The following is a 22,897-nucleotide window of genomic DNA, read 5'->3' as shown; positions in this document are numbered from 1 at the left end:
AAAGAATTTGTAAAGGATCCTTCTTAAATACTTAAATGCACTGATAAGCCATCAAAAAATACTGTATTACAATAATATCACTAATCTAATTTGTATTTGCAATTAAAGAAAACTTAATTTACTTCACAAAATAATTTTGGCCTGGACAGCTTTATTTTTTGCAGCCAAGTAGTTGTGATTTAGCCTGTGTTTTCCACCTGTACGGTCTGAAAAGCTGTTGATTCATCAGTAGAAGTGGATGCAATTTACATAACAAATGAATTGGAGACAAAGCAGGCGCTGACGGTACACATCATGTAACTTATTAGTAATGTACTAATGTTTTACATAGCTTTATTGTTTGGTATATTGTGTAGGCTCATTCTTTATGACATTGACACGTAACTAAGAATTTAAGAAGTGAAGGGAGGTTAAACACATATGATGGAATTAGAAAGAGGAGCCATGGTATGATTTCAGAGGTACTGAGGAAGGTATGCCAGCTTAATGTCAGGAGGCTGAAATCTATGCATGTATCATCTGGTTGCTATCACAGATGCAGAGCTAAGCTGTCGTGCATTTTTCTGGGTTTCCGTTTCACTTTTATTCCTCCATTTAAGTGAGTGAGTTTTACTACTGTCCTTTATTTCTGTAACTTGAGATTCAGATGAAAGTAAAAGCCACAAATATTGAAGATTTCTTTTGTCTCTGAAAATTGATTTTCAGAAATGGGAAACCGAAAATCAGTCAAGAACACGATAATGAAAAATGACTGCAACCAGTGCATTTTTGTGTTTGTATGAAACGGCAGCCTAGTCTTGTCTCCTTGCTTCATCCCCACCCACTCACAGGCCAATGAGCATATGACAGTAATACTGGTATGCTAACTTACTGCATCGTTTTCTGTACGTTTGTATGTTATATACCAACTGCAACATGTATACCCACATCATTTTAAGTATTCATGCTAAATGCATATATTAATTTTCAATTGTAACTGGCCAATATTTTGGAAATCCATCTTCTCACTTATTCATGGGTTTTATATAAAATATTTTGGGTTTTTTTGGCAAAGGTATCAGATTAGTTGTGATTGCTTAAATGTCTTAAAATTTCTGACTTGAAAAAGTTTGCATGTACTTGTTTCTTTTTTGTGTCTTTACTGAACAGAAGCTTACTTGAAATTTATCTCTGGTATGATTTTAAAGTAATTTCCTGCCCGGAAAATGATACTTTAGCCATGTAATATAATGTGAATGTAGCTACAAGTTCACTTCTAATTCACCAGACTAAGGTTCTTTGTAATTGTTGATTTGCAAATACATTGGGATATTGATGGCAATAATAAAAATGATGAGGAGAGCTAAAACTGAACGTTCACTGTCACTCAGCTGTGGCACTAGGCACTTTACATATTTTAATCATCTTTAAAATAACCCAGTAAAGGAGGTACTACTATTCCCCACATTTCACAGATGAAATCGAGGCTTAAAAAGCTTAGCTTCCCAGACTTGGGATTGAGACTGTTCAAGTCCTTGTTCTACATTGTTCTTAACCTCTGAGACTCAGGTTTCATGTTGTAAAATGGGAATCATAATGACTAGATCGTAAAGTTATTGTGATGATAAAATGAAATATTTTATGATTAGCACAAAATAAACATTAATGAAGGCTGTTACTATTATAGGTGTAACTCCTGTACCCATGACTTATGAGCCCATTTTCTTCCCTCTTCTCCAGAAACTAGCTCCATTATTTATGTCTTCTTTTATTCAAATCATCGATTGAAATTCAAATTCTAATCCACTGAAATTTTTACTTTAAAGACACAAATGCATTTTCATCTACTCCATCCTGAAACCAAAATATCTGCATTTTAAAGTCAACCCTTAACATTGCTCCAGATTTCCAGTTACTCTGTCCTTCCTTAACTGCTAAGTTATTAAGGTATCTTATCAAAGTAGTTTATGATAATAGATATTACTTTCTTACAACTTTTAAAATAATGAATTATGATTTTATCAATGTAATACATGCTCTAAAATCAAATGATACGAACAGCCTAATAATACTAATAATTAAAACCCAAACCGCTAGCTAGCCTGCTCCTAGCTCCAGCCTACTGGGGCAAATTGTGTACAGAGGCAAACTCATTTCAATTATTTATTGGTTTCTTCTGACAGTCTCCTCTATATTGCTAAATAATATGCTTATACTGCTATTATTATGTCTCTCATGAATTATCTATGTATTTCCTACCATCTTATGAAAATATAGCTGTGTAATTCTGCCCCTACCTTCATTCATTCTCCCAATATATTGAAAGAAACTGCAAAAGTCCTTCCATCACATTTGAAGTAATCAAATAATCTGTTTCGTATCCTTCGTTTGAAGCTGCTTCAGTCCATCCTGGGTGACCTCTAGCCAACTGCACAGCCATGAGACCAACAACCTCCCTTCACCGCCTCTGCCTGCTGTCCTGTACCTCTCTCCAGGGCTCAGTTCCCAGTTTCCTGAGTCTTACGTTTTCATCATCTATGACTTATTCTTCCTTTGGTAGGCTGCTTACCCCATAGTAGTTTGAGGAAGTCTACGTGGGAAGTAAGATTTTGTAAATCTTGCATGTGAGAAAAATATCTTGTCTTCCTAACCTTTGCGGACACTTGGATATAGAGTTATAGATTGGTAATCAATCTTCTCAGCCTCTGAAGGCATGAACTATCGTATTCTGTCTCAGTAATACTCTTGAGTAGGCTAATGACAACCTTATTTCTATTCCATTATATGAAATCTACTTTTTTTGGGTTTTTTTCCTTTTGCTACTTTTAGGATTTAAAAAAATCCCTCTGCTCTGAAACTTTAGAATAATAGTTCCTAATACAATCCTTTTTTTTTCACTTGTGATGATGGACAGTTGGTGGGATCTTTTAATCTGGACACATATATTCATTATTTTGGAAATTTTCAAGATACTCTTCCATTTTTCTGTTCACTCTTTCTAAAACATACATTAGTTGGAACTTGCAACCCCTACTGTAATATTTCATTTTGCTTTTCTATTGTCTAATCTCTGCCTTTTTTCTTACTTTCTGGGAGATTGTCTCAACTTTATTATATTATAGGCTTTTATGAAATGTCTATTGATATTTGGCTTTTGAATCATAATTTAGAGTGAGACATTAAAAAGCTTTTTGAGGCTCTGTGTGTGTTTCTGTGTATGCATGGAGAAGTGGGCTTGTTGGATGATGGATTTCTCTCATAATAAAGCTTTATTGTGGAATCTCAAGTTGCTATGTCTATAGTTTTTTTTTGCTGTGGTTACTGTCTGCTGTTTTTGCTTTTTTGCTGAGTCTTTTTAAGGCAGTTCATTTATACAAAGACGAACTTCCAAATCTCTTGCTTGGTGCTACACACCTGTCTGCTTTCATAGAGGTAACTGATTAGAGAAACAGGATGGGAACTATACAGTTTAATTTGAACTTTCATTTACTTCCCTGATAGTCAGGAAACTGTTTCACCCTCACCCTCAGCTATCCCTCATTTTCCTGAGACTGGGATCACTTTGACTCATTTTTTTTTCTGAGAATGAACGTTCATCCATTGCCTTGTCAAGAAGGGTTATTCAGATGTCTGTTGGTTTGGGGAGGATCTTGGACAATCCAACTCCTCCTTCAATAGACTATTAGAAACTGTTACACCTACTTCATTGAGGTTCTTTATGTCTCCAGTATAGGAAATGTTCAGTGATGGTTCCTGTAACACAACTTGCTTCTTCTTGCAACACTCCCCTGCAGGCACTTAACTCTTAGCTTTATCTGTTCTATAAATCATTTACCCCTTATTGTTCTGCTTCCCATCTCAGAACACGTGTGATACTTCTCACTTGCTGTCATCTTTACTATTCTATATACTTATGGGTTCATACATTTTAAAATTTCATTACAGGCATTTCAAGTTTTAGGAGAAATCAGAGAAGAGCACATGTGTTCAAAATCCATGCTAAATGATACTCTTCAATTGACCTTTACCTTGGTGAAATCCTCCTTCATTCTGTCACATAAGCCATATCAACGACCAAGTCTACGATCTCCTTTAAGCATACTTCTCCTTGATTTAAGTTTACTTACAAAACTTTCATTCCTTTGCAGAAATTAGTTTTTCCTTTGGTTTCCATGACCTTATTCTCTAAATTTCCCTCAAACCTCTGTATAATATTTTAGACTCATTCATGCCTTTCTTTCTCATTACATGTTAAATTTGTTGACAGAGTAGGAATGGGAGACTTCAGCATATTTTTAATCCTCGTGTTCCTATGCTATATTATTTCTGTAAAACTCCATGAGGATTTGGCACTGCTGTCCTTCAACAGTAGCCCTATTCTTAAAGGGAAGGTAATTATTGTTCTACATGCACTGTGGCCTGGGCTCTGCCAGATAAAACTTAAAGAGAACCTTTATGATAATTCTTTCTATAGTTCTCTCATTTCTTTGATTCCAAAGTACTATATCTCATTTGTAAAGTTGCTGAGAGTGAGAAAATTCTCCATTTTAGTATGATTCAACCTTGGGAATAAAAAAAAGATAGAATACATCTTCCATTTTCTTTCATGAGAGCAAAATTTTAAAACTGTCCTGACCTAGAAAATCAAAGCCATTTCAATGTAACTAGAATAGTACAAAACTGGAAAATGTGCATTGAGAAGTAATGAAGAGACTGGATTCCTGGACATCTCTGCCTAGTGCTCCATAGAAAAATGTCTGGTGGCATTTGCCTTAAAAATTCATGCTCTCAATACTTACATTGTTAGCAAATTGAGAAATCTGTGGGGAGTGGGCATAAAATGAGGCAAAAATAACCAACTTTTGAATCAGGGTTGCCTTGCTTTGCAGTGTGCACTTGAGATTTCCTACACAGACAGTTATGTCATCTGCAAACACAGACAGTTTCATTTCTTCCATCCTGATCTGCACACATTTTATTTCCTTTTCCTGTCTCATAGCATCAGCAAGGACTTACAGTACCATATTGAACAGGAGCAGTGAGAGGAGCCTTCCTTGCCTTATTCCTGATCTTAGAGAGGGAAGTTTTGAGTTTCTTGCCATTACATATGATGTTAACTTTTTTGAAGATATTCTTTATCAAGTTGAGGATGTTCCCCTCTATTAAAAATGGTACTTAAATGTCATTTCCCTCATGTAGCTTTTGATAATGAGATTTTAACTATTTTATGAGAATAAAAATCTTTGGAAAACACTGTCACCTTTTGATTCTAACAAATGATATTGCCATTGTTAATGCATAACGCTTTTCGGTTTAAATGAAAATCTAAATAAATCTATGCTCTGCTTCTCCTAAGCAATTGTACTTCTGATATGAAGTATAATAAGCAGTTGAAAATGGATTAATTATATAATCTCATTTTTGACATTGTTTACATTCTTACCAACTTCAAAGCACCAATGAAAGCTGAGTGCAGTTAAGCTCTTAAGAAACTGACAGAGAAATGTGCTTGGAGAATAAATTCTAAAATGGTAATGAGGCTCTATTGTTTCCTATATGAAAAGGCAGAAATGGAAGTCACTCTGAGAAGTCAATTTGCCTCAGCAAGAGAAGGTTTTCTCTTCTGTGAGTACATGTATGGAACAAGAATATTCATGACATGCACAATCCTTAGAACTGGGAAATCTTGCTCTTATGACTGATTACCTATACTGAGCACTATTCAAATACTAACTGTCAATTTGGTCCTATATTATAATCCTCCTACAATAAACATTCCCATTCATTTACAGTTTATAAAATTACATTAAAAGCAGTCCAGAAAACAAATCAAGAGGCTTAACTGTCATTTTTAACTGATTCTAATTATACAGTGATATATTTAACAATGGTTCTTGATTTTCATAATTCTAAACTGAATTTCCCTGAATTTATCATTTTCCTTATTTTTCATGTGAAATTGTGATTCTCCAGTGATTTTGCATGAAATTAGACTTAACTCTATGTACTTGAGTTTTTAATTTCAAATTTTCTTATATTTCCTCCAAATGACCATCACTGAATTCTATCAATGATTTCATTTCATCACAGAAGAACTACATTTCCCTCTATTCTATAATCTTTAAAACTGATGTGTCACAGCATAGAATAAACTATCTCTGCCTTGATCAGGGCTACTATCACTGCAAACAGTAGTGATAAATACACTTTATTTCTTGGTTTGTAGCCACATCACTCCTACCTCTGCTGTGTCATCACATGTCCTCTGACTGTGACCCTCCTAGCTCTCTCAATGTGATTACATCAGACCCACACGAATAATTATGAACCTCTTCTCAGAATCCTTAACCATAATCATACTTGCAAAGTCTCTTCCACCATATACAATAAGATATTCACAGGTTCTGAGATTAGAAATTGGACACCTGTAGGGTAATTATTATGCTTACCATAAAAGCTAATGCACATTAGGTGGTATTTGGCTGCATTAGAGTTGCAGTTATAAATATCAGCAAAATGAAGTATTCAGTTTTACATTTGCTGACATTATGAAGCTGACACCAGAGCCTGGAACGCCAAAGCGGAATCCCCAAATAGAATCCTGTTTGACAAATATTTATTGAGTGCCCACTGTTTGCTATCCAACATACTCTGGCTTCTATACTTGCCTTTGGAGCTACTCATTTTGTTTCCTGGGTGTTTTCTAAAAACTTGTCAGAACCCTTTGACTTGAAGTATATAAAAGTACAGGACCCCATGGATAAACCTCATAATGGCTTAGAGAACTGTGGTAGATGTAACTCTGAATACATTTATAAGTGAGTTATATGCTCAGGTTTCCATATATTCAGTTTCACTTTGTGAGAACAAATAATCTGCTAACTCAGTATTATGCCCATTCCTGTATTTGGAGATTCAATTATATACAGATTCTGGTATTTAAGGAGCCTAGAGTACTTAATGAAAAGCTGGCAGCAAAATAGGTGAATCAATCAGAACAGATTTTTGGAAAACTCGTTCCCTGATATGTACCCATGCTTATATGTAAACTATCAGTGATTATATCTAAAGTCAGTCCTTTCCTTTGAGCATTAGTTTCCATTCTCTCCCCTGGTCTGTTGGCCCAGTCATTTTCCATAATATCACTTTTCCCTCTACTGAATTAATTTCATCAACATGCAAATAAGTTACTGTTTTTCCTACCTAAAACATTTTTAAAGTAAGAGATAAAAAGAAAAATAAAACACTCTTGGTCCTCTTTCTCTTGTCAATTATTAACCCATTTTTTTGTTCTTCCTTCCAGCAAAACTCAAAAGATTTATAATAACTCTGTTTTTCTTTTAAAATTACTCCAACTAGGCTTTCACTCACACCACTACAATAAAACTGCTCATGTCAAGGTTAAAGATAATATTGCAGAAATCTGCTGTCAATTCTAAGCCCTCTTTAACATTAATATCCTCCTAGGTATTTTTTTTTTCACTTTCTAAAATCAATATTTATTTTTTTACTTCTCCCAATCTTATTGAATATTACTTTTCAGCTTCTTTTACTAATTATTCTTTTCCCTGATCTCTTAATATTGGAATGCCCCAGGACTCTTCTTTTCATCTCACTTTTTCTGGACTCATTCATATATATCTCACTCTGTACTTCTGAACTTGAGTGTATAATAGACATCTTATACTCTGTATGTACAAAGTTAGACCCTTGTTTTTCATCCCCTAAACCTGCTCTATCTGCAGTCTTCCGCATCTTAGTGGCTGGTAACTCTAACACGTACATTGTGTTTAATGTGAGCTGAAACCTGAAACGCAAGCTCTATTGCTGTACCCATAGATAAAGAAGAAGCCGATAAAATCCTTAACCGAGCTACCCAAAGTCACCCAGCCAGTGATGACAGAGCCAACATCCAACTCTAGTAAGTGTACTTCACACTGATCCCCCAATCGCTGCACTTCATGATTAAAACTCTTCCCATCTTTCAAAAGTTATAAAACTGGGAACCTTGTTTATGCCTGGGACAGGTAAAATAGATTACTCCCTTCTCTATGCCTCCATTTCACCCATTAGCACTTTAATCGAAGCACTCGTAATATTTTTGTTATGAGCAAGGGCTCGCTGCCCTATGCTCATATAAGCCAATACTATGGTACTGGCTCTTGAAAATAAAGAGCTTTATTGCAAGGTCGACAAGCAAGGAGACAGGAAGCAAGGCTCTCAAATCTGTCTCCTTGATCCAGGGTTTGGGGTGAAATTTAAGGGGTTAGAGAATTGCAAACTTGGGAGCTGATTGGCTAGTCTTGAAACAGTACTTATAAGATACTTATGTTGCTGGAAGCCTGATTTTCATTATTGAACGGAGTCTCCATTTGTAGGTAAAGGGCTCTGGGGGTGACCTTTCTACTAAGTTCTGTGGACTGAAGACTCTCAGTTCCGGGATAATCCTGCAGACAAGGATTCCTGTCTTGCACATGTTCAGTCCTGTGTCTGTAAAATAAGTCCAGGTTTGATCAATCAAGAATGTGTTTTACATTTAGAGAAGAGCTAACACCTATCCTTCTCAAACTCTTCCAAAATATAGCAGAGGGAGGAATACTCCCAAACTCATTCTATGAGGCCACCATCACCCTGATACCAAAACCAGACAAAGATGTCACAAAGAAAGAAAACTACAGGCCAATATCACTGATGAACATAGATGCAAAAATCCTCAACAAAATACTAGCAAACAGAATCCAACAGCACATTAAAAGGATCATACACCATGATCAAGTGGGGTTTATCCCAGGAAGGCAAGGATTCTTCAACATACGCAAATCAATCAATGTGATACACCATATTAACAAATTGAAGGAGAAAAACCATATGATCATCTCAATCGATGCAGAGAAAGCTTTCGACAAAATTCAACACCCATTTATGATAAAAACCCTGCAGAAAGTAGGCATAGAGGGAACTATCCTCAACATAATAAAGGCCATATATGACAAACCCACAGCCAACATCGTCCTCAATGGTGAAAAACTGAAACCATTTCCACTAAGATCAGGAACAAGACAAGGTTGCCCACTCTCACCACTATTATTCAACATAGTTTTGGAAGTTTTAGCCACAGCAATCAGAGAAGAAAAAGAAATAAAAGGAATCCAAATTGGAAAAGAAGTAAGCTGTCACTGTTAGCAGATGACATGATACTATACATAGAGAATCCTAAAGATGCTACCAGAAAACTACTAGAGTAAATCAATGAATTTGGTAAACTAGCAGGATACAAAATTAATGCACAGAAATCTCTTGCATTCCTATACATTAATGATGAAAAATCTGAAAGTTAAATTAAGAAAACACTCCCATTTACCATTGCAACAAAAAGAATAAAATATCTAGGAATAAACCTACCTAAGGAGACAAAAGACCTCTATGCAGAAAATTATAAGACACTGATGAAAGAAATTAAAGATGATACAAATAGATGGAGAGGTATACCATGTTCTTGGATTGGAAGAATCAACATTGTGAAAATGACTCTACTACCCAAAGCAATCTACAGATTTAATGCAATCCCTATCAAACTACCACTGGCATTTTTCACAGAACTAGAACAAAAAATGTCACAATTTGTATGGAAACACAAAAGACCCCGAATAGCCAAAGCAGTCTTGAGGCAAAAAAATGGAGCTGGAGGAATCAGACTCCCTGACTTCAGACTATACTACAAAGCTACAGTAATCAAGACAGTATGGTACTGGCACAAAAACAGAAATATACATCAATGGAACAGGATAGAAAGCCCAGAGATAAACCCACGCACATATGGTCACCTTATCTTTGATAAAGGAGGCAAGCATATACAGTGGAGAAAAGACAGCCTCTTCGATAAGTGGTGCTGGGAAAACTGGACAGCTACATGTAAAAGAATGAAATTAGAACACTCCCTAACACCATACACAAAAATAAACTCAAAATGGATTAAAGACCTAAATGTAAGGCCAGATACTATAAAACTCTTAGAGGAAAACATAGGCAGAACACTCTATGACATAAATCAGAGCAAGATCCTTTTCGACCCAGCTACTAGAGAAATGGAAATAAAAACAAAAATAAACAAATGGGACCTAATGAAACTTCAAAGCTTTTGCACAGCAAAGGAAACCATAAACAAGACCAAAAGACAACCCTCAGAATGGGAGAAAATATTTGCAAATGAAGCAACTGGCAAAGGATTAATCTCCAAAATTTACAAGCAGCTCATGCAGCTCAATATCAAAAAAACAAACAACCCAATCCAAAAAATGGGCAGAAGACCTAAATAGACATTTCTCCAAAGAAGATATACAGATTGACAAAAAAACATATGAAAGAATGCTCAACATCATTAATCATTAGAGAAATGCAAATCAAAACTACAATGAGATATCATCTCACACCGGTCAGAATGGACATCATCAAAAAATCTAAGATCACAGAGCACAAAGCTCTGTGCTTTGTGACCACCTAGAGGTGTGGGATAGGGAGGGTGGGAGGGAGGGAGATGCAAGAGGGAAGAGATATGGGAACATATGTATATGTATAACTGATTCACTTTTTTATAAAGCAGAAACTAACACACCATTGTAAAGCAATTATACTCCAATAAAGATGTTTAAAAAAAAATCTAGAAACAATAAATGCTGGAGAGGGTGTGGAGAAAAGGGAACACTCTTGCACTGTTGGTGGGAATGTAAATTGATACAGCCACTATGGAGAACAGTATGGAGGTTCCTTAAAAAACTAAAAATAGAACTACCATACGACCCAGCCATCCCACTACTGGGCATATACCCTGAGAAAACTATAATTCAAAAAGAGTCATGTACCACAATGTTCATTGCAGCTGTATTTACAATAGCCAGGACATGGAAGCAACCTAAGTGTCCATCAACAGACGAATGGATAAAGAAGATGTGGCACATATATACAATGGAATATTACTCAGCCATAAAAAGAAACGAAATTGAGTTATTTGTAGTGAGGTGGATGGACCTAGAGACTGTCATACAGAGTGAAGTAAGTCAGAAAGAGAAAAAGAAATACCGTATGCTAACACATATATATGGAATCTAAAAAAAAATGGTCATGAAGAACCTAGGGGCAAGACGGGAATAAAGAGGCAGACCTACTAGAGAATGGCCTTGAGGACACGGGGAGGGGCAAGGGTAAGCTGTGACAAAGTGAGAGAGTGGCAGGGATGTATATACACTACCAAATGTAAAACAGATAGCTAGTGGGAAGCAGCCACATAGCACAGGGAGATAAGCTCGGTGCTTTGTGACCACCTAGAGGGGTGGGATAGGGAGGGTGGGAGGGAGGGAGATGCAAGAGGGAAGAGATATGGGAACATATGTATATGTTTAACTGATTCACTTTGTTATAAAGCAGAAACGAACACACCATTGTAAAGCAATTATACTCCAATAAAGATGTTAAAAAAAATTTTTTTTTAATAATAAAAATAAAGATCGATGTTCAGTGAAAAAAAAAATGTGTTTTAAGGAAGCAAAACCACTTTAAGCTGACCCATATGTTATGTGTTGTTTCAATTCCCTCCTTACTTTGTACATTTCCTCAACGTTGAAGGAAACAAGGCACTGACAACTCTAGCTACTTCCTGCTGATTAGGGGGTGTGGATTTTTGTGAGTAATGAAATTGTTTGGCACTTACTTGTAAATATATGAGTCCCACCTTGAACCCTTAAGTCTTGGGCAATCATGCAAGTGGGGGAAGCCCTTTTAAATATACAGGAAAATAAGTACAAAATGTTATGAATAAGAGGATTAATCCTAAAATACACAGAACTAGGAGTCCAAATTTCAACATTTCTTCAAAAAACAGACCTCATTCCTTTCGGAATCCATGAAAATATTTAGTCATTGAATTTGGGTTTATATTGGCCTGGTCTCGACTCTTGGGCAGAAGCAGTCTACTTTTGAGATTTCTACATCTTCTCTTCCCGGCCGGATAGAGTCTTAGCTGTTATGTTTCTTTTTGAAAAGTAATTTAAGGTCATTTAAGGGTTCACAAGTATAATTAGGGGCCAAGAAGTCGGTAGTGGGTTTCCCTCAGGTGTTAGGATGTTGGGTTATCCTATTTCCTCCTGTCTACGAAGAGTGCACCCTGTTTGGGAAGTGTCCATTCCACTTAGCTTGCCATTGATCTTTACGGTGTTGATTTTTCCAAGTTTTGAGGAGGACCCAATCCCCTGGGCTTATGTAGCTCAGGGGAATGCCTGTGGGAAACATCAACCAACTAGGAGCCTATTTATATATAGCAGATAAACTCTTAGACACAGTACACATTTTATAGTATCTAATTCTTTTGGAATATGATCATTTAAGACTGCAATGGTAGATTTAAGGTAGGGTCTCCCATAGAACATTTCATAAGAGCTCAACTGGAGCTTGGTCTAGGGGCTACTCTTAACGTAAACAGGCCAGCTGGTAAAACCTTATTCCCCGTTAAGTTGGTTTCTTGACATAGTTTAACTATTGTCCTTATTGTGTGATTCATCTTTTCAGTCTTCTCCATAGACTGAGGTCCCCATGAAGCATGTAACTTTCATTGTATTCTAGGGGCCCCAGACACCCCTTGAGTTACCTTGGCATCTCCATTTTTCCTTTTAATTGAAAGAGGCAAACCAAAAGGAGAGATAATTTTTAAATTAAGGTTTTTGGTACCTCAGACATCTTCTCTGTCTGGCATGGAACATTTTTTGACCCATCCTGTGAAGGTGTCTACAGATATCAAATACCTAATTTCCTAAGGCTCTTGTCATAACAGTAAAGTCTATTTAGTAATCATCTCCTGATTTTGTCCCTCAGGCTTGCATCCCTTTTGTTATTGGGGTTGGCCCAGTTTTATGATTGTTTCTGGTAATTAAGCAATATTGTATTAACTTTTGCATGGTTCTTTGCCTTTGTGAGCCAACAATAAACTTTTGTAGCCAGCAATAGGTTGCATGCCTCCCATAATGGGTTCCTTGATGTAGGTGAGTAATATTGATAATTCTTTCCATTAAATGCTTGGGTATAAGCACTAGTCCTTGTTCATTATAAGCAGGTTGTTTGGTACTGATCACCGTCTAAGTCTCGAGAGTCAGCATGAAATCCCTATTTGTTTGCTCTCTCTAGATCCATTTCTAAATCCCGAGGCTTAAACCACAGATAGATTCACACTCAGAATGAGTGCTGGGGCCTTAGGATCTGGGTTTTTGGTTCTGAGTGCCTGTTTTGTGACCTGATCAGCCAAATTATTTCCTTTAGCTATATATAGCTATCAGTCTTTTGGTGGCCTGGGCAATGTACTATGGCTACTTCTGGCACTGTTAACAGTCTAGTAAGGCCAACATCACCTCTTGAATGTTTAATTTCTTTTATTCTTAATGTTAGCAGACCTCTTCCCACAATGGCCCCATGTAAATGCTCGACGGAGAAGACATACTTACAATCTACATATGTTTACCTTTTCTTAGCTGCAAGGTACAGGGCCCTCAGGAGGACTATGAGCTCTGCCTTCTGGGCAGATATGCCTGGAGGAGGGTTTCTGCTTCTAGGACTTCCTAATGAGTTACTATTGCATACTCAGCCTTTCAGAGACCATGGTCCATGAAGCTGTCCCCATCCATAATCATTTCCACATATGGATTTCTAAAGGCTGATCAGTCAGGTCAGGTCTGCTAAATAGACTTCAATTATCTGTATGGTATGGAATACCTTATAGCATCCCACAGTTCAGCTTAATGGCTCATTGTCATTTCTTTAAGAGCCTCATACAGGCATTTGGCCATGAGTCCAAAGTTAGGGATCCAAGTAGGACAAAATTCAGCCATTCTTAAGAATCCTCATAGTTGTCTCCTGGTGGTGGGTATAGTCACCCTAGCTAATGCTTCCCTTTGATCCAGCAATAAGTTTCTTTGTCCTTTTGATAACTCAAATCCTAAATATTTTACAGTTGGTTGAGAAATTTGTACTTTTTCCCTTGGAGACTTTATATCCCTGATGTGCCAGAAAGTTTAAAGTGTGGATTGCATTTTGGTCTGAGGCTTCCTTAGTTTCACTAGCAATTAGTATCATCTACATTAGATTAAGGCTTCCTCATCTAATTGGTGATCCCTTATGTCCTTGGCTTCCCCAAAGATAGTGGGGGGATTCTTAAATCCTTGGGGGAGTACGATTCAACAATATTGTTATTTTATGTTAGCTTCTGGATCATCCCACTCAAAAGCAAACAGTTCCTGGGACTCAGGACTTAGAGGCATGCAGTAAAGGGGATCTTTTAAGTCCAGAACTGTAAACCAGCAAATGTCTCCAGATAAAGTTATAAGCAAAGTATAAGAATTCGGCACCACTGGATGTATGTCCTCTACTATTTGGTTAATGTCTCTCAAATCCTGTACAAAATGATGATCTCAAGTCCCGGATGTTGGTATTGGTGGGATTGGAGTGTTACAGGGATTGACAAGGTCAGATAAATTGACATTTAAAAAAGGTGGTTATCAGAGGCTTTACCCATTCCTTCAAATGCCTCTTTAAAAGGTATTGCTTTAAATTTGAAGCCCTGGTGCTTGAATGGAGTTTTACTACTGCTGGGTTAGCTGTCTTGACTCTTACCAAACATCTGCTCTTACCTTTTGTAAAATTTCTTCAGCGATTTCTGGCTGAGGCTTGTCTCCCAATTGTACTAGCCCAGCTTGGAGGGTATAGCCTTGATCTGAGAGTACTTTAATGTCTACTTTTTCTGGTGAGAAAGTCACTGAATTTTGTTAGATCTCACCCCAACAAGGAAATTGGGCATTCAGGCACATGCAGAAAGCTTTAACTTTTTTCCCAATTATATAGATGAGAAGTAAAAAACACAGAGTGCACATATACAAATCCCCTGTGTTGACCTTGGTCGTCTAGACCTGTGGAACTTAATTCAAGGGATATTGCCCTTCCTGAAGCAGAGTCCCCCCTGGGCTGAATTGAGTACCCTGGGGAAGGGAGACTGCACACTTTTGACTATCTGATAAGTAAGGGTACAGGACTAGGACCGGACCTGTAGCCCTAGGAGGATTGTTGGTGTAAGATTTGGTACTACTTGTAGGGATTCCCCCTTCATGTAGTAGAAGAACCATGGGAGGCACTGAAGGAGAAGCCAAATGTACTAAGTTGCGATCATCATTAAGCTCTGAATCAGCCCTGACAGGCTTTTTCTGAGGGTCTTCCCTCTGAGCCATAATTTTACATCTCTTCTGCAAATTCTTATTCCGCAAAGAAACTTAGAAAAACCAGTCAAGGTCAAATGTTGTGAGCCCACTATTTGTACTTGCCTACTCCTGATCCAAGGGAAGTTGATAACCACAGTGCAAGGCAGAGCTGATGGAAAGCCAGCCAAGAGTTCTCCACCTGGGACTCCATCCTCTGAAGGAAAACGAGTCGGTAGTGAAGTTGAGCTCTGCAGTTGGCTGACTGGATTTCTTCCACTGTAGTGCTCAAAACAGTTTACTCCTTGGCCAGCTAGAACACGGAAAAGACTTGAACAATAGCCTTTAGCAAATGCCTGCCACCTCTTCCCAGCCTTCATGGATTGGGCCCAATGTCAATCAGCAGTCTTATTGGAAACTCGAGGTCTGTGTGATGCTGCAATATTGGCTGCACCTGGAAAACCTTAGCATTCGTGAAACATGAAGCAGAGCACCAGGGTTTGCAAATCTGTGGCTCAGAGCACACTTTGTTCCTTTGTGGGAATCACCTGGGCATGCTAGTGGCTTGTCCCCTCAACTACCATCCACCTCAATGCTGGTTGTGAGGGTTTTCCGGCCCCTGTGAGAATAGGTGTTGAGAGAGAGAGAGAGGGAGAGAGAGAGCCCTAGCCATAAACCCCCAAGTCAAAGGCTTAGTCAATATCTGAGGTTCCAAACCCAAGAGCTAAGAACAGTCTATGGATTGCAAATTTCTAGAAAGTGGCCTTCCCTCACTCCCTCAAAAAAGGCAGAGGGAAATCAGACAGCCTCAAGAGAAAACAAGACCCTTAAGATTTAGAAACCAATTCCATCTCCTAGTTTGGTTTCTGGGAAGAAGCAAATGCAGTAGTGTAAACAAGTCTTACAACTTGGCTGTAAGAATTCCCTGGAGGAGCCACAGTGGAGAATGGACAGTCTCAAAGATGACCAGCCCAGCTTGGATTTGAGGGTTCACAAAGGGGCCACTGAAATGCTATCCGTTAGAGATGGTTGTCAAGAACTGTAGCCTGAAAGTCACACATGCTATTCAGCTTCCAAGGAATCCGTCCAAGCAGTTCCAAGGTTGTAGCCAATTTGGTCACAGGCTTTTAATAGTTTCCCTGCCGTGTGCTGAAGGCAGGCTTGCCTACTGCAGAGGGGCCTATGAATGTCCAGGCTCTGCCTCAATGACCACCTTGAAAAACTTACTTGATGAGGAGGAGGGTAGAAGAGGGGACAAAAGCAAAGTGAGGAAGCTGTCTTAGACTCAGAGCTGGATTTGAGAGAGGAATTCAGGAGTATACAGGTTGAAATACTGAAGTCCTCACTTCCTTTCTGAGCATGTTGGGATTTAATATTTCTGATAGATGACCAAAACATTTTACCTCCATAGCAGAGATCACAGGCAAGCTCATCTAGATGTCTGGGCAATTTCCAGGTAGAATACATCCAGGCTAAGGCCCCCATATAGCCCATGGTCTTTAGCACCACCACCTATGTTCCAGTGTTTATTCCTCCTGGCAAACTTTCCTTTTTAACATCACACACACACACACACACGCACACACACACAGAGACACACACACACACACACTTGAGAACAGTTCAATGCTAACTTCCTGCTAATTTGGCTCATACAAAAAAAATGGTTACAATTTTCAGTGAGGAAAAATCCAAAATGTGTCAAGTTGTACAAAATTCATTTAACCCAGGCACGGGCTGTGTTCTTTTGGGGTAGAGAATGTTCCTGCTTGACATTCCCTCTTTTCTCCTTTACCCTCTCACCCAGCAAGTTAATCAGGGCTGGTTTTATTAAGGATACACACCTGCATCAATACCGCCAGGCAATTATATTAGGCATGGATAACCTCTCCCCCACAACAGCTCCATAAGGCAAGGTTTCCAGCAAAGCCTTTTATCTCCTCAGTCAGAGGGCCCTCAATAAAATCAGGCCCAATAATATTTCGCTACAGTCATCCAAGAGCCAACCCTATTATCCAATCCTAACAAATAAAAGAGACACAGACAAAGAGACCCAAAGGCCTGAGACTCTAACCCAGGGTTTGGGACACTAACCTGATCCTTCGAGCACCTCAGCGGCTGCAACATTTTATGTTGTCTCCCTTAGGGTGGGACCTTAACCCACAATCCTGAGGAGGTTATTAGACAATTCAGGCACAGGGGCGTTTTGACAACGTTAACTCACCAAAAGACATCTGATCCAGGAGCTGTTTCTTCTCTAAAAAGTGAAAGTAGTACAAAGAGCCTGGAGCACAGCAGCAGGGAAGCAGGAACCTCACAGCCGTCTCCCTGGACAAAGTTGGTCTAGGTGGCCTTTCAGGGTTGGTGTCGACGGCCCATACTTTGCCGGGAGCTACAGTGCCTGGGGCAGGCGGTCGCAAGACCTAAGTCCCTTTATGATCACCAAAGTTGTCACCAAGCAAGGTCTCACTGCCCGAGGTGCATAGAAGCCAACACTAAGGCATTGGCTTTTGAGCTAAGAGAGAACTTTATTGTAAGGTCAACCAGCAAGGAGACAGAAGGCAGGACTCTCAAAACTGTCTCCCCGATCCACGGTTCTGGGCAAAATTTAAGGAGTTAGAGGAATTTCAAACTCGGGAGTTGACTGGCTAGTCTCCAATCAGTCCATATAAGCTACTCGTGTTGCTGGAAGCCAGATTTTCCTTATTGAAGCACTTCTCCCTTCGTAAAGGGCTCCGGTGGCAACATTTCTATTCTTAGGTTCCGGATACTGAAGATTCTTGGTTCTGGGGTCATCCTGGAGACAAGGGTTCCTGTCTTGCACATGTGCAGTGCTGTGTCTGTAAAATGACTCCAGGTTTCATTACTCAACAATCTGTTTTAAGAAAGCAAAACCAGTTTAAACTGATCAGTGTTTTAGGTGCTGTTTCAGTTTTGTTGCTTGATCTAAGTTCAGCCCCTTCATGTTACCATGTCACATAAAATGACTTTCAAAAGGCCCAAATATTTGTTCATGTTTTTATTGATTTATTGACTCCCAGTGTCAGCCTACTCCAGTTGGAGCCTTTACCAGCACCAGGAGTGGCTGTTTTGACTTCACTTGTCTTAGTCCTACATTGTGGCTGAAGAAATTAGACCAAGTTTTGTAATATCTGAAGCTCCTTCCCACTGGTTAATGAAATAACCTACAGTCATCCCTTCAAATCCCAGTTCTTCATCCACAGATTCAACCAACTGTGGATCTAAAATATTTTTAAACATTCTAAACAACAAGGATTTACTGTATAGCACAGGGAACTATATTCAATATCTTGTAATAACCTATAATGGAAAAGAATCTGAATATATATATATATATTTAACTGAATCACTTTGCTGTACATTTGAAAGTAACATAAACTGTAAATCAACTATACTTCTTTTAAAAAGAAATCCAGAAAGTTCCAAAAAGCAAAGCTTGAATTAGCTTTGCTTTTTGGCAACTATTTACAAAGTATTTACATTGTATTAGGTATTATAAGTAATCTAGATATAATTTAAAGTATACAGGAAGATGTGCATAGGTTATATGCAAATACTGCATCATTTTATATAGGGGACTTGAACATCTGCGAATTTTGGTATCTTGGGGGTAGGGGGTGGATGTCCTGGAACCAAGCCCTTGCAGACACCTGGAGATGACTGCATTTTTAATTCCCTGTGTATGTTGAGTTGGTTTGGAAGAATGGAACTTTTGTTATGAGTGTAATGTAATGTTTCTGCCTTCCTAACTCAATCCATCCTTCTTGGCCTAAGTACATGATTTGACTTCTTTTCAGTGTTCTGGTTTGGATTTCATTCCCTCATTGGTTCTGCAGGTTTTTGCGGTGGTGGTGGTTTGTTGTTGTATGTGTGTTTTGCTTTTGTTTCTCTCAGCACTGATTAAGGCCACCACATTAAACAACTTGCTGGAGAGCCACTTAGATGGCAGTCTATGTGGAAAGCACCTCGTGGGCATGTGAAGTATGGAGATCTGTCACAGCCTGACTGGACATTATGTGTAGTCCTGGACTGGACTTGGGTTTGGATGGATTTACTTTATGATTCTGGGACCCATTAAGCAGCTGTGGACAACTTCTAAGCAGAATCTCACAATTTCCAAATATGTTTCCTTGATGTGGAAGTCATGGATATCAAAGGTAGCCTCTACAGAACCAGAAATTTCCTTAGGTCTTATGGTCTTTACACTTCTGGTCCTTCCCTGGTTAGCTTTGATACCTTTATGACAATTAAATGCTTAGAAAGGAGCATTTTTAGAGAATTAAGAGAAAATGTCCATACAGGATCAAAGCAAGAGAGCTGAAGTTCCTAAACCTCTGGTCTCATCAGCCTCCCAACCTATGAGCTACCTACTGTCTTGCTCCTATACTGTCTAGATTTGTGGGGTGGGAGGGGGAGGACCAATACTTTTCAACCATGATTTGTCCCATGAAATCCTTTGACACAGATATAGCTCCTTTTTTGGAACCAAGAATTAGAAATGTCATTAGTGCCACAGTCAAAATAAGAGCCAGCACTGGCTGACATATTGACCATCTTCTCTAGCTTCTTGCTGTGTATCCTATTGGAACCAAGTCAAGAATTTCTACAAGTCACATGTCCAGTCAGCCATGGAGAAAGTCCAGATACTTTAGGGAGATGGTAAGATTCTAGAATTAGTGCACCCAAAATGAATTGTTATGTATAATATATATAGTTTATACATAGAATAAAAAGGTGGCTCCTTGACTTTTGTTGTTGATGTTTTTATTATGATCACTGCAGTAGATTATTTTCTCTTTGATTTAATTGTTTTGATTCCCTTAAGAGTGAACAAAAAGTTTGTGAAATTAAATCTGTCTGTAGAACTGGGATGAATTTATTGTCCTGTAGCGTAACTGTCAGCTCCAATTAGTGACTTTCCATGGCTATGAGAATATTTTTTCCCTTTGGTGCCCATCACAAATAGAACGATTCCCCAGAAAAATGTCGTGTTAGTAAGAGACATTCTGTATATGACCAGACAGCTGCTGTTTTTCTTAATCAAATATAGCCTATGATGCCCAGAACATAATAGGGCTTGAAAAAGCCATAATTATAGAAACCTCAGTAAGTAGAAGTACATGTGCATCATACCTCAGTAACAGATTTTAACAACTTGCATACTATTAAGCCATGTTACATGCCTAATAAAATGCGTGGGAAAATAAAAAATTTCTCGATTAGTTAATAAAAAATTTTTACTATGAGTTACACTCATTTCTGAAGCAAAAACTATATTTATTATATGTAATTTCAGCTGTAAATACTTGGCATTTTGTACAGTTGTATGAATTTGATCTGTGTATAGGAATAAATAGATGTTTGTCTTAATCTAAAGCTTATTTACTTTTGGTTGTCATTCACACAGATACATTCATTATCAAGAAAAGCTTCTTTTTATGAACAAACTGAAGTGATCAATACATTCCATTAATAATCTTTAAGCATACACATACATCCAAGGTATGAAACTAACTAAATATATATATATTTTTTCTTTTTTAAAAAACTTAAACAATATTTGTGTTTTTAGTTTGAAACATGTATTTATTTTTTTATTTTTTGGCTGCGCTGCTTGGCATGAGAGATCTTAGTTCCCTGACCAGGAACCGAACCCTCGCCCCCTCCAGTGGAAGCACAGAGTCTTAACCTCTGGACCGCCAGAGAAGTCCCAAAACATATTTTTAATAGAATTTACATTTATTGATTTTTTTTGTTGTTACCATGCCTTTCTACTTGGCCTCTGTTTGTAAGAAGAAAGTGGAGGTTTCCCCAAATATGCTGCTTATCACCAAATCCTTAAGAAGATGTAAGGGGTTTTAAAATGGTAAGCTCTCGAATGACCACTGCATTGCCCCTTAAACATCTGCAAAAACTTGAGGAATTCTTACTTTTTTTGTTTTTTATTACTAGATAATGTTCATCATATTAGGATAAGAAAGCTATTTCTTAGTTTTCTATAGCGTGCCAGATGGAACCAGAGATTAGCTGGTATGAAATGATAAATTATAACCACCTTAATCAAATATGATTTTTTAAAATTGAGCAAGTATGAGTAAAATGACATTTAACCAAAATAAATGGAATAGTTTTTTCATTGTCTTTCTATTTTTTTATGTTCAGAAATATGTATAATATAGGTAATTCATTTTTACAATTTTTCTATTGGAGAGACTTAATTAAAATATGTTTTATAATTTCTACCATTTCTATAACCATCATTGGAAAAATTTTAATTCATAGCTACTTATTGAAACTTTAAAAAATATTTAGGCCATATATAATAAGTGATTGCAGACTTTCACTCTATAAACATTATATATTTTATTGATATAGTTTTATGTTTATAGGTTACCTGTCATTTCACTGTAAGCTAATAGTTTAGAAATTTAAAGTGATTATTTTTATAAATATGTTTTCTGATTATAAAAGTAATACATGCTCACTGGAGCAAAATAAACTACACCACAGAAAGAATGAAAATAAAAATTAAAATCTTACATATTTTGATCACTTATGGATAGTCAATATTAAAATTTTGCTACATATCTTTCTAGAATATATATGTATATATATAATGTATAAACGTACACATTATAAAATCATTACAAAAAGTTTTATAAAGAATGTTCATAATTATATATTGATATAATAAACAATATCACTTTTAATTATAGCATATGTTTCACTGAATAAATAAATCAAATTTATTTAATGCATCATCTATCATTGAATATTAGTTTATTCTCGATTTTTTATTATTATAAGCAATACTGTGATGGACAGTCTTGTACATATATCTTTGTATATATGTATATTTGCAGAGGATAAATTCCTAGAAATGTAATTCTTGGATCATACATTATGTTCATTTTAAATGATTTTTGTCTCCATTATTCTTCTGAATATCTATAGAATCTGATAGAGCAATTTCTCCCTTTCACATTAAGCATTAAAATTCATTTAAATCTTCAAAATTATGAAAGGGAAAACATGGTATCATCTTCAATTTGCATTTTTTAGTTACCAGTGAGGATGATTATTTTTTCTTATGTATTGGTAAGACCAGATTCTGTTTTACTTAATTATATTTTAATGTATTTTAATATCTGGTAGTACTCAATGTTAGTTTTCTTTCTCAGAAAATTTTGGGCTATTTTCTCTTGTTGATAATGTATCTCAAAGCTTTCTGAGATGGTGCACTTGTTTATACATGGATGTTTTCAGGGGAAATGTCATTTCTGTTGCTCATGTTCTCCATGTCCATTTAATAAACAAAATGTTCAGTTCAATTATCTCTTAGTGTTGCCAGGATTCCAGAATAAGCTATAAAATAGTATAGAAAAGAAATGTCTCTTTTACCTATGCTAGATGTATCTATGTAGATTTACACGTCTGTTACTACTTTGAAAACCTGTTTCCTTAGTGTTTTCCTTTGTCTCAGCTATTTTTGCTTTTATTCTTTCTTCTCTCCTTTCTTTTCTTCCTTTCATTCTTACTTTTCTTTCTCTGTCTTTCCTTCTTTCTTTTACATTTTAAATATCTATTAAAAATGGGGGGCTTCCCTGGTGGCGCAGTGGTTGAGAATCTGCCTGCTAATGCAGGGGACACGGGTTTGAGCCCTGGTCTGGGAA

Source organism: Eschrichtius robustus, chromosome 4 (assembly GCF_028021215.1).
Source record: "Eschrichtius robustus isolate mEscRob2 chromosome 4, mEscRob2.pri, whole genome shotgun sequence".
Taxonomy (NCBI): Eukaryota; Metazoa; Chordata; class Mammalia; order Artiodactyla; family Eschrichtiidae; genus Eschrichtius; species Eschrichtius robustus.
Note: the sequence above shows the minus strand (reverse complement) of the source record.